The sequence below is a fragment of the Meleagris gallopavo genome, chromosome 5, assembly GCF_000146605.3.
Source record: "Meleagris gallopavo isolate NT-WF06-2002-E0010 breed Aviagen turkey brand Nicholas breeding stock chromosome 5, Turkey_5.1, whole genome shotgun sequence".
NCBI classification, from domain to species: domain Eukaryota; kingdom Metazoa; phylum Chordata; class Aves; order Galliformes; family Phasianidae; genus Meleagris; species Meleagris gallopavo.
In genome coordinates, this window is record NC_015015.2 from 50,543,714 (window position 1) to 50,557,796 (window position 14,083).

The following is a 14,083-nucleotide window of genomic DNA, read 5'->3' on the forward strand; positions in this document are numbered from 1 at the left end:
TTCTTTTTTTTAGAAAAAATGAAATGAAGGGGTAACAGAGGGCAGGAAATCTTCAAATACAGCATGCCAACAATGAAATCTTTGAAGGAGTACATACTGGCAATGTAAAATCTCCACTGGGACCATGCCTTCATCAATTCGAAAGGGAGACTCCGTCTGAAAGCTTTGAAGAAACCCCCTCCTTCTGAAGAGATGGGAACTCTTTGAAGTTATTAAGCATGCATTAATCATTTTAGATAGGTAAACTCTGGAATAAAGCACATCCCAACCTGCAGTATTCTTGCTCAGTGCTTTGCCAGTTAATCATACAGAAAGTTCTGCAGTGGGAGAGACTAATAGCAGCCCAGTAAGACTTTTTGTAATCTAGAAGTCAAAGTTTAGTATTAAATGGGAGCTATCTCAATGGTAGGCTAAAGTTATCATTTAGGGTAGAAGATGTATAGGAGATATGAAAACAGTCTTCTGCTCAAGGCTCTTTTATCCATACTTTCCCTAAACCTTTCCTGTAGAGCCTGGCAATAAAGCACTGAGAAAGCCTCTGCTCTGGCAGCAGCTGGTGTGCTTCAGCACAGCAGTGGACTAGCAGTGCCCATGTGCTCTCCCCTCACTCTTCCTCAGCTCTGTAGGCAGGGAGAAGCAGCCAAAAAGCAGTGAACACTCATAAGTGATCACCAGTCCATAACCTCTGTTTATTACTTTTCTTTTCTACCCAGTGCCAATCTGAGGAAATTAGGTTTAAGGAAAGCCTAAGCAAAATAAATCCTTCCAAACTAGTTTGGAATGGAAGCAGGCAAAACCACAGGGCAATGATATATCTGAGATTCAATTTCAGATTAGGATATGTGCATACAGGTGTCTATGTGTAAGCATCTAAACATTTATTAGCAAGATTTGAGTAGCAGGAGGAGATAATTCCCTAAACATGAATGCCTGACAACACTTCAGACATCCTAAAATGCATCCATAAGGCATCTGCAGGGTTAGATAAGAAAAAGGACATGCCTTTTACTTTAGCAGCAACTGAAGGCCAAACAGATACTTTAGGTCATCCTAGAGGATAACTGAAGCCAGCATCTGCTGACTATAACAGGTGTTTAGATGCCTGGCTAGCAAGCTGACACCTACAAGAACATAACCACATCAAATTGCCTTATTCTGAAACTAGATCCTACTCCTAGAATCCAAAAATGTAAATGGCTCACAAAGTCTTGATAGCTATCCCGCAGTACATTTTGAGCATCTCTGTGGTATTTCCTAAAGCACCCAATTCAAGGTTTGTTTTGCTACTAAAAAAAATGGAATGGAGAATACAAGCGAAAATGAAACTGAAATAGCTAACATTTCCTGATGAGCCTATCGCCACAATTTAATATGAAATATAACATAACGAGGCTATTTTTATACTGATTTATGGAATAGTAATGATGTTTCTCATTAATATCTGTGGCATGCAGGTCTGTGGTTTGCATCAAGATACTGAGGATTTTTCAGTGTGACAGTAATACTGACATTTTGGCAGCATCCCAAGTTAAGAACAATGGAAAAAGGAATGGGAACAAAATCTGTTTTCCTTTGAGAAAACTTAAATGTAGATCTAAATTCAAAGTTTGCACTTGGGGCCTCTTTCCCAATAACCATTAATCTAAGTTTCAAATCAGAACAGTGGGGCATTCTGGATTGCTCAAGTCCTGGCTCGGTTTATAGCATTCAGTTTCAAAGTGAAAAGACTCTTATCTTCTCTCCTTTCATTTCCATGTCTTTCGGCAGGCATAAAATAAGACTAGGAGGTATTTCTTTCCATATTCCTCCACATGGCTTAAGCGTTTATGGAAGAGAAGATGCTCTGAAGTAGAAACCTGACTGTGAAAGTTGTCTCTAGTCTTTACCTTAAGGAGGCTAAAGGGATGAATTCCTAGTATTTGCATCGTGCAGTCAAAGCGAGCCATTGCCCATGAAAAGCAGAAATTAATGTCGAAGAAACAAACTCAGTGGTCCCAGTAATAGCATCACTGTTCTGTGACTTGCTAAGGGAGGAATATCCTCTGCTCTAAGAGCAAATGTACTTGCCACACTATGTATCTTTTGAATATCTTTTGCTTTATTGGTAGTTCACCCAGACATTCACTTCCCAGAGGATTCAACTTACAGAAACAAAAACCAAGGAATTAGGGAAGAATATATTACAGTGGCTGGATGGGAAAGCCCAAATTAGATTTTGGACTGTGTATATTTCAGAGCTGTGAAGTTTTGTGGGAGAGCCCAAAGTTGCAGATTGTGTCACCCAGGTTTCCTCAGGGTCCCTGCTTGTCTCCCTCTGCCCAGATGCCCATGGTTGTGCCCATGGAGTTCCCTTTCTGTGGTGTGTTCTAAGTAGGGCTGCTGTTTTGAAACAAATCCTGTTTATCCCCAGTTATTATGGGCTGGTATTGTTCACAAAGTAGTTTTGAATTGTCCAAGTTGTGTTCCTATGGAAAAAAAGCTGTCTTCTGCATGTGCTACTAATGTACTTCATAGTGGAGACACCTTGGCTTTAACTAGTCCATGGTTCTTTGAGCAGCCATGAATCACTGTTCTCGTGAAGATGTTCATCCATTGGGACTAAACAAACTTCAACACAATACAAAACCCCTGAACAATGTATAGAACAGTTATAGGGGCCTTAGAACCAACTCCTGTTATCTACTCATCTGTTCTTCTTGTGTCAAAGGTGTCAAGTAAGATGTAGCCAAATATCTTTTTTTTTTTTTTTTGTGAGACATGCATTCAAGCACTTGTTGCATACCTAGATATGTTCATATATTCCATGAGCTGTCCTTAATGGTTTTCTGAGTTAAGTTGAAGAAAATGATGACCTGTTCTAATTACTTTTGTAATGAGCACTCCCAATACAGCCTCAGGGGAGAGTGAGATGTAGCCCCAGCCACTCCTGCAGGCAGCTGTGATATGGTGCTCATCTGTCTCCATGACTGCCTGTTAAATCAGGGTACAACAGCCCTGATACATCCTCAACTTGTGATCTACTGAATTTAGATACCTGCATCCATCATAAATTCATGGAGGATGCCACAACATCCAGCATGTACCATCTGAGTACACCTATCTGGGCTTCATTCTCCAGTTATGAAAGCAAATTCCTACCTTGTCATTCCTCCCTCTACTACTGATGTTGATTTTTTTGGTGCAGGACCAGTACTCAGCACACACAGTTCAGTCTTTAATCAGTACTCTCACTAACAAGGAAGTTCTGCACACAACACTAAGTAGGACATTAAACCGTGACAATTTCCAGTGCAGTTCCCTGACATCCACATAGCAGTCAAAATAGAAGATATATCTGTGGTAGTGAGGTAAGCAAAAAGCCATGTTCTGAGTTAGTAACAGTTGTGCTGTGATCAGCTCTCCTATAGGTAAATATCACCCTGATAACTTCAGTAACTCTTGGAAACACCTTCAGTGAAGCATGTAAGAAAGGTTGTGTTTTTCTTTTTTTTTTAAAGATTTGCCTTGTAAATAATTCTGCAGCGTGATCAATGATCAGAGTGTGCTCGGAATATTTGCCATTTAATTTTTGATCTTATATTAAATTAAAGAATAGCTGCGGTCACACATCAATTTGTATTTTGGCACTCGTGAAAAGTGTGATTTGCAATGGATCATAAGCGCATTTTCTTTCCTCATAGATTTTTAGCACCCAGGCAGAAAATGTGCTCAGATAGCCTTTTGGATGTAGTGAAAAGCTTACAGTATATTGTATCTTGTACCTGACAGCATTAATTTTTTCATATTTGCCTTGTATGTCACTTGTTTTACTAATACATCATTGTTATTACAGGCAAACCTTTACCATTGTGGTATCTAGACAAAGACATGGTTAAAACAACGAGCTCCTCTTGGAACATGAAAATATCCTTGGAGAGAAAGCAGTGCTATACCTGGCAGGAATAGTTTTACTTTTAAAAATGGAATAGAGCTCAGCTTTGTGCAATGCTGCATCCACACCCAAGTAAATTTGTAAAAAGCCTCCCTTATGTCACGTCTCTTTTCCTTCAGAGAGAGAGGATGAACACAGCCCAACATTTAAAATCATTCATTGTGTAACACAAACACTCCTGCTGCTCAGCTGCAGATTTCAAACCAGTTTAACAAATTACAAAAATCCCTTTTCAGAAGACAAATTATTTGGAATTATCAGCTCTGATGCACTGTTTAATTATGCATGCTTTTGTGCTAAGGATCTTTAAATATTAACGAGATTTGTTTTTGCACTTATGACCTAAAGTAGATCTATAGTAAACTCAGATGTCTTTGGCAATAGGTCATCATACAACCACCAAACAGCAATAGCTCTTTTTAGACTAGGAGATTTTCTGTATGTAGTACGTAGTCCCTGCTTTTGCATCATTGCCAAAACTACGGAAAAAGAATCAGGAAAAATCAACCCTGACAAAGTGATTCTTGTAATCACTTCCTCTCCCCCTCTCAGTGATAGAAAGGAGCTTCTGAAGGCTGCTGAGAGGTCAGACGCGGTGGTGGGCATAGCAGGCTGCATGCTGAAGAGCGATAGGGTGGGTAGCTGTCACAGCTAGCTGGAAACAAAGCAGCACCAGGCTGCCCATGGATCTCCATTCCCATGGTCTATATCAGGGCCCTAGCATAAGGTCTGTGCATGTTCAGTCAGACCTGGTAGTCATGTGTAATGGAGGAGGAGAAGTCCTGTAAAAGGGTCAAAAATGACAGGAGAGAAGATGCTGACAGTATAGCATTGCTCAAAAGCATCTTGGGTCTGGAGTCTGGCTAGGTAAGATCCTAGCTAAGATTGGCTGCAGCTTGACCGTCTGATTCCCTCTAATCAAAAGCAGATTTCCAGTGCTTGTGTGAAAGTCTAAACAGAGGTTTGACCCATCCAGACTAGGTATCAATATGTTACTGACCTCCTGATATCCTGATTTAGTGTGATCATCTAACATCATCTGGCCTGATGGTTTTTCCCAATTCCCCACAAATCAGAGTAAAAGGTTTGAAGCACATGGAGTGTCAAATAGAAAAGCATACTAATAGCCAAACTTTCAGCACTGCCTTGGGAGCTGAAGGTCTCCAAAGATCCTCTTGGAGAACAAAGTCCTTTCTGTGTAACTCCTGGGACCTCACAAGGTAAGGCAGGCAGGCCATCCTTTCTTTGAAAAACATAACAGCAACACCTGCTTCAGGTATTAAAACAGCCTTCTTTCCTAGCAGCAGATAGCACAGTGGTTCACAGACCACTCACCGCAGTTGCTCTTGTATGTACCAATGTTGTAGCTTGATAGATTAAGCCAATACACAAGCTCATTACCTCTGCTTCTTCCATGAAGCTTACCTATATTGAAAAACTGTCAAACAGCAAGCATTAAATACATGGGCTGCCTTTTTATTATAGTCAGTAGTAGAGCAGCGCTTGCAGGGCAAGGCAAGCAGGAGCATGGCTGTGCCAGTGCACTGTGCAGGAATGGCACCAGTGACAGTGTGCACTCAGGATCTGGCATAGGAAGATGGATTTTATCTTATTGCAGTGACAGGCTTATCCATTTCTTACAGTCCTGCCCAGCTGAGCAGGGAATTACACATTTTTCTTTATAGTACAGCATTGGAATGTAACCTTGCTCATGAAAGCTTCTACTAAATGAGACATGGTTTACTGGGCACAGTGGTGATTGTTTGACTCTTGGACTGGGTGATCTTAGACGTCTTTTCCAACCTTAATGATTCTATGGTTCTATAAGTGACCAAGTGAGAGCAGACATAAGCAACAAATATTCTGTCCAGACACCAAAGGTCTCCAGAGTGCCATAAAGGAGTGAAACAGGGACAGGAATTTCCATAAGGTCCTGCAGGCAGTCTGCACAAAACAAGAGAATCTCAGGCATTCAAGTGTATTATCTGTCCCTGGAGTACAACTTCTTCTTCCTTGTTCTACTGACTCAGTTCCCGCGCATGTTCTCTGAGGAAGGAGCCTCCAAACACTCCTTCAAAGAGATATTACAAAAAATTTCTTCTCAGAGAGTGGTGATGCACTGGCACAGGCTACCCAGGGAGGTGATTGAGTCACTGTCCCTGCAGGTGTTCAAGAACTGTGCACATGTGTCACTGAGGAACATGATCAGTGGTGATGAGGTGATGGTTGGACTGGACGATCCTAGTGGTCTTTTCCAACCTTAATGATTAAGATTCCACCTTTAAATGGATTAGCTGAGAAATTAAAAATAATGTGATGATCTGCGGATCTGTGAATGGTGTGCTTGCTGACGAATAGCTTCTGCTTATTCTCTAATTGAGCAGAGGAAAGGCTGGCCACCAACCGTGAGGAGAAAAATGCCCCAGTTCTGCAACCGATTCCCTATCTATTCCTGGGGAAAGATCAGGCAATACCAGCTTGCTCCCATCCTTCCCTGGCCAGAGGTTTGCTTGCAAGCAGGGCTGTGTGGCATATGGCCAGAACACAGGGCATGTACAGCACTCACAGGTGGAGCAGGGCAGGCCAGAGACAAATTTAGACCTCCTGGCTGAGAGGATGGAAAAGGGACAGAAAAATGTAGAAAGCCACAGAGAAGGAAAAACATGAATCTGCAATTCAAATCCTTTCATTCCTGAGGGGCTAATGGAACAACTGCTTGCAATTGCATTAGTGCATTTTAATACCTTAACTGTACTCCAGCTGCTGGTAACTGCCCCGTCAGCCAGAGTGTGGTCTGCTGACCATTTGCTTCTGCTGCTCTACAACACAGTCAGACAGGACCCCCTGAGAGCCTTAGGTAAACAAAGATGAAATCACACAGCAACACACTGGGAGCAGAGTCAAGGCCAGTTCTGATTATCTAAGCTCCAGGGTGGTAGCTGGCTGATGCAGCAGGAGGGATTTTCTTAGAGATGCAATGAAATTCACAGCACTGCTGCCAATGCTGCCTTCTCTTCAAAAATTTTCTTGCCTAATTTACACCAGGTGTCATTGTACGTAGAAAATATTGGGATGTTAAGGAAGTCATAATACTGGCAGATTATATTTTACATAGTAATATGTATGCTGAAGACAATACGAGTATCTCCCATAGGCGAGTACCACTCAACATGAATAATAGCTGCAAGGTCAGGCCCCTAATGAACAGTTGTCTAGCTGTGAATATATACACTTTTTCACACTGTTGTAGGCAATGATCTCTGATGCCTAATTAGGTTGATCCGTGAATATGAGTATTCATTACCTGAAGTCTCAGAGTTCAGTATTATGTATCCATGCACCGCTCCTTAAAGAAGAAGTCTTGAAATTCCAATATCAAATAAAGTGACTGCAGAGAAAAATGATGAATGCAAAAAAAAGACGCACTATTTGTCTCAGGACATTCTACGGAAGTGTATTGATTTCCACAAAATTTCACCTTGAACCTGGGTTTCAAGATGCAAGTTTAAGATAAATTTCAACTGACAGAGCTCCTGCAAAAGAAGGTCCAGTTCCTGCAGCCCTGCTGCTTTCCAGGCACTCAGGGATTCCCAGTGCTGGCCCTGGCTCCCAGAAGTGATTGCCAAAGCTCTGTCATAGAGGAGTGAGCAATGAGAGTCCCTATAGGTGCAAGGATCCAGCACTGCCAGAGAGAGCAGAGTGGTTCAAAAGCCTGAGAGCCTTTGTCACTTCAGTCCAGGAGTACTAATGTGAAATAGAAACAAGACATAATGAGATGATGGATAACAGAGAAAAAGCAAATAAGACATAGGAAGAGGGGAGTTGCAGGCTTAATGTAAACTGTGCCCCCTTTACTCCTTCAGCTCGTGAGCTTGATTAGGATGAGCCTTACCCTTTATTCCCTTCAAAAAAGACTGTTTCAAAAGCAATGCCTCCTATTTAATTATGTTGGCCCATGAGGTCAGAGGAGGATGTTGGTGGTGTGGCAGCAGAGGATGACCTTCGCACCAGCATTCCAACACATTTTGTCACCGAGCGACAGATGGCAGCAGAGGGGCACTCTGACAAAAATGACATCTGATATGGAAGTGCATTTGAAGCAAAGGCATGTGACTGAATTCCTCCATGCGGAAAAAAACAAGCCTATTGACTCTGATCGACTTTTATAATAAGCTCAAATGTTTATGCTGAATGTTTATGGAGATGAAACAATGGTGTAAGCACAGTGAGATAGTGGGTGGTGAGTTTCAGCAGTGGTATGAGTGACAGTGGTTCATCTCTGCTGGTGCAGACTGTTATGATCATGACATGAAGGCTTTTATTCATCACTGGGAAATGCGCAGCTAATGGCGGTGACTGCGTTGAAAAATAGTGTTTTGTAGCTGAGGATTTGCTCTATCAAATACTGTAATTGTGCTCTTTGTATCCATGTAGCTTCCAAAGAAATTAATAGGAGGCATTAATTTTGGAGCAACCTACACACTTCCCTGTGCTGACACTGGCTCTGTTCACACTTTCAGCCTGAGAGTTAATCCTAGGAATAGAAAAGAGAGTTAACAGAAATGCCCAAAATGTGAGCAGGCTCATGGAGCAAGAAAAATGACAAAATAAAACCAAGAGCAAAACCCAAAATAAAAGGTGTCCCACCTTGGGAAGGCAGATTAGAGGGCAGCCAGGCAGACTGAGAGACCAGTGGAAACAGAAAAAGACTGCCATCAAGAGGAAGCAGCTTCTTTTTATCTGAGTTTCTAATTCCTGACCAATGCTGGGATGTAACTCCTGGAAATTGGCTGTGAATCTGACCCAAATCTTTAGATACTAATTTGGAATGAAATCTCAGATTAAGATCAGTCTGAGCTCACCCTGCTTGCTGCAGGTCAATTTGTCAGTGAGAAGAGGCTCTCTGGAACCGCGGACATTTCTTGTCATGCCATTCCCTGCTTCCCTCCAGCTCCTGCACCAAAGCCTTACTCGTAAGTGTTGGTGTGGAATTTTGGCTTTCAGCAGCACCAAATCCAGCCCCATCCAGGGAATTCAATGAGGCAGGGCATGCACCACTGCCATAACCATGTGCCAGAACTGTTAATGATTAAATGCAAAAGGCATTTCCCCATTATATCCTTTCTCTCATGCCAAGTTTTCCCTCGTTAATTATGAGGAAAAATTCACAACTTCTCTGCTGTATAATTAAATCTTGCAATTAACATGTGCGCTTAAGCCATCTTTTTAAAAATGAAACTTCTGCAGCAAGTTCTGCCAGTGGGAAAGCACCTTTATGGAAAGCAGGATGGACACACTGTGTTGATGATGCAGAACACCCCAAACAAATGACAGGTCTGACCAGCAGCACTCTGCCTGTGTGACATGTAGGAGAGGGCACATGCTTAGGGATGCTGACACAACACAGAACCAGTAACAGAGAGCAGGAGGATGGCAAAAACAGAGGCAAATACGTTAAGTCTCAATTAGAGTAGTGACATGAGAGAGAGACAAGGTTAATATATTTCAGAGAGAGCCATGGGTTGGTCTCAGCAGTTTGATGTGACAGAGGTGATGACAGGGGACAAGGGAAGAGCTTTTTGTTTCATTGGGCACTGCTTGCAAATGGCAGTGCAGTGTCAGCTCATCACAGCCCGCACTATGGCACTGCTCTCGAGTTTCCATCCAGGCAAAGATGCTTGGGAAGAGCTGGATTTTACTACAGTATTGATGTTCAAGCATTGTATTTTCAGATATCTTCACAGATATCTGGATAGGGGCTGTAAGTTTGTGCTAGATAGCTGTACAGCAGAAGGGAAGGTTCTGTGGTCCCAGCCAGTGACTTGACCTGCACAACAATACAGTTACAATAGCCTTTGAAGAGGGAATTACTGAAGAGGGAATAGATTGGTGATATCCAATATTGTAAGCTGGAAGGGAATAAAAACCAACAGCTGACTGTCCACCACACTGTGTATACTAGAAAAAAGGAAGATGTCTCTTTAACAGCAATCCACGTGGATGTTTTAATTGCTTTGACTGCATCTTCTTCAGCTCTTGCAGCTTTCCTCATCCCAAAACAATCCTTATGCAGATAGAAAAGGCGCAGACAGCATCATGAAACAGTCACAGGAGCCCTTCAGAGAATCGAAGAGTTATTTTCCTCTACTTCCTCACACACAACGCTGCACTTATTAGGATGACGTCCAGCATTCAGGCATAAAATCTTAAATTACAGAGTGACTGAGGCTGTTCAACTGATCCATAAAAGTACGCACTTAGCAAAATCTAAGGACAGGTAGAAGAGATGGATAACACCCAATGCATCGCGTTTTCAAAACACCCACTGAAGCATAAAGAAATCAACAGACACAGAGGTGAAGGCAGTGTGCTGTTTGTACAGTGCAAAGCAGCAGTGACCTCAAGTAATAAAAATATCTGCAGACTTAAGCCCAGAGGACTCTATTGCATATCAATAGCTATAAAACCAGCAGAAATAGAAATGTATTATTTATAGACTTATTTATAAAACCTAAACACCTCTCTGATGGACATACTTCTGTCTGTATTGCTTTCCCCCATTCCTCCCTTCATGGTTTGTGTGACAAGGTTGCATAAGGCTGCATCATGAAGACAGATATGTGTAGAAACCTCAGAACTGGCATCAGGAAGAGATGAAGTTCCCTCCTGCATAAATTTCCCAGTGGCATGACCTGCGTTTCAATTAAGCATCCCCACTTTGCCCCTTTGGAAGTGGAACTGCAGACAAAATTCCAGCATAGAGTCTTTGCCATTAATTTTAACAGCAGTATAACTGGATTATGACAGAAATCTTATATTTTCTTTTCTTTCTCTCTTTTCTTATTTTCCTCTTCACACAGTGCAAAGCCTTTTTGCTTCACTGGACATACTGAAATGCCAACAGAGGGAAGTGAGGTGGTTTCACTATTTTCTGTCACTCAGCTCATTCCTTAAAACACTCATGCAGTTCACATTGCTTTTATCTTGCTATCACTTACAAGAACATTACAAATAATAAATCCATCCTAGGATGCCCCATTTTACCGTCTAAAGCAATTCTGTTTTCACAGGGGCAATTTTCCTTCTTTCTATATCCTCTAGAGCAAAACTGCAGGTGCTAAAGTAACATCACAAATGAAAAAAATTACCAGAGCCTTAAAAGATTAGGCTGGGGAAGATAATGGATTATACTGATGGAGTCAATCACCTACATTTATTTGGAGAGCCTAAGTGTCTCTGGATCTAGCCCTAAGCTGCTGAGCAACACACTGAGTAGTTCAGACACAGGGTCACAAAAATGATCCAAGGGATGGAACACCTCCACTCCAAGGTCAGGCGGAGGGAGCTGGGGCTGTGTATCCTGGAGAAGAGAAGGCTCCAAGGTGACCTGAGAGCAGCCTTTCAGTATCTAAAGGAGTGCTGTAAGAAAGAAAGGGACAGATTCTTTAGCAGAGTCAGCTGTGATGGGATAAGGGGAAACAAACCAGAGGTGATATTTACAGTGGATATAAATAAAAAGGTTTTTACAATGGGAATGGTGAGGCACTGGAACAGGTTGCCCAGAGAGGCAGTGAATGCCCAATCCCTGGAGACAGTCAAGGTCAGGCTAGATGGGTCTCTGAGCCCCTAATGGAGTTGTAGGCATCCCTGCTTGGCCCAGATGGCCTTTAAAGTTCCCTTTCAACTCAAACGATTCTATAATTCTATGACCCCAAACAGACTGACATTAGATTCATGTAAAGCAATCCTCATTTTCTCTCCTGTCTGTTCCTTTCTTTAAGGATCATAGCACTTGCTTCTCCACGGTGTATTCCCTACAGGGCAACAGTGGTTTTCCATGGTCAAACTATACAAGTGGTAGGTAATGCCTTGGAGAAGAAGATTCCACCTCTTTTTATTGCTACTTGCCATTCCAATGAGAAACCAAAGCATGCAAATTAGTGCAAAATTACTCCAAAATCTCTTTTCACCTCCTCACAACCACTGCCTTATGGAGCATCTTTCGTGCCTTCACTACATTTCACCCAGAAACTTAAAGGGAAGTTTCATCACTTATTTCCAGGTTCTCATCTGATGCACTTATTTCAGATGTCTTTGCTAAAAGTACCAAATCCTGTCTTTATACCCTCCTCCTTCAGTCTGGCTGCTCATAGAGATAGGGTTTAGTGGACAATATTGGTGATAGGTGAACAGCTGGATTACCTTAGAGATCTTTTCCAGTTTTAATGATTCTTTGATTCTTTCAGATGAAGTAATCATGATGCTGGCCCTCAATGAGTTGATGAGTTAATGTGAGCAGTGAGTTAAATAACATAAGCTCAAGTTGATCTTGTTGTGACTTACACTGCTGCAAATCTAAAAGAATTGCTTGAGGTACAGCAGCATTAAACAGAGCTGAACAGTGAGAGAGTTAGATCAGTACTTCCCAAATATGTGGATTTTCAGCTCCTTTTTCTTGACAGGAGAAGTCTGGTCATTGCACCTCCGTAATTTCTTTCCAAATTCTGGCACTTTAGTCCCAAAATGTGATAAGGACTTGTGAGCAGAGACTGAACATTGCATAACCTGGTTTAATACATCTGCCTGAAATGCAATTTCAATACGTACGCATTGCTGGCCAAAGAGCTTTACTACATGTTCCAAACATATTTTTCTTGATGGAGATGTATCTTTTTTACACATCAATCTCACTCAGCTCTCCCAGTTTTTTCCTAATGGGAAAAAGATCACGCTTCCAATGTCTTTTTGCCTAATCTTATGCCTAATAAAATTCCCATTAATAGCATAGAAGGGGCATATTTATTTCGAACACACACTTTTTGGGGTTGTGCTTTTCCAGGAAAAAATAATCTCACTGCAGCTTTCTGGGTTTTAAGAGTTGTTTTTTCTCTTTTGTGAGAAAGTGTCATCACAAAGCCACGTGCACTTACTGCTATCCTTTGCTTGCTGGTCTATCCAAATTTGTTAGCTTTTTTATCTTGGGAATGACAGAAATGACAAAAAAATGTGTCTCATTGGATGAGAACAGGCGATGCTTCTGCGCTGACAACACTGCCACCCTGCGTCCCACCAGCCCCAAAAATGCAGCTATCAAACCCCCATCACAGACACCAGTCTCCTCCAGCTCTCACGCGTCGCTCCTTTCCTGATATTTCCCAGCAATTACTCACTTCCTAAAGCTGTTCTTTAACTTTCAGCCAGGCAGTGGATTTATGGCTGCCTTGCAAGGAGCCGTCGTCGTGCAGCACAAACGGCCATCGGAATGAGGCACCTCTCCTCAAACAGTTTGGTTGCACAGTTTGGGTTGCGATGGTTTGATGGAGCTGCCCATCAATATTCCTCTGTAAATTTTTAATGTTCACACCATGTGAAACGTTGTAAATAAAATAAGCTAACCACAATAGGCTATTCTTTGTAGTTCATTTTAAAAAATGTCAGTTCAGCAGTATGGCTAACTACTTGCTGTAGATATGGCTTTAAAACTGTCTAGGCTAATACATCAAGACCACAATTTGAATAACCTCTAGTGGCAGGCAATTTTTCAGAACTTCCAAATACTACAATGAGTAACACTAGATTATTATTTTTTTTTTAAGTTATGTGCTAATATGGATAGGACAGAAAGCAAGTAAAATAAGTGTGGAAGTCTCACTTTGACATATTTATTAATCCAGGCTGTTAATTATTAGAGATGAACTCAGTGTGGAGAAGTCTGGATTTCAGCCCCAGCTACATGTAGAAGTCCTGGGAGTTTGGAGGTGAGATATTATTATTAAATGACCCCATTAAAAAAATGTGCAAGCACTATTATTGCTACCTTGGGCCCAGGCTTTAAAAATTGTCTTTTTTGCTGTTGTTGTTCCATCCCATCAGGTGTTTCCATAGACATTATACAAGAGAAGAACTAATGCACAAAAAAAAAAGAGAAAAAATGACCTAAGCATACACAGCTGCAAAATACATTGGGGGGTGAGGAGGGTGAAGCACAAAAAGCAAACACAAATAATGTCTGCAGCATAACAAAAACAGCTTTCCTAACTTTTTTTCTTGCCTGTGCCTTGCCTAGAAGAATCTTGGAAGGAGATGTGTCACTACAGAGACAGATTGATGACTTTTCCACTGGTGGTATGTCACTGACTGATTTGATGGGAT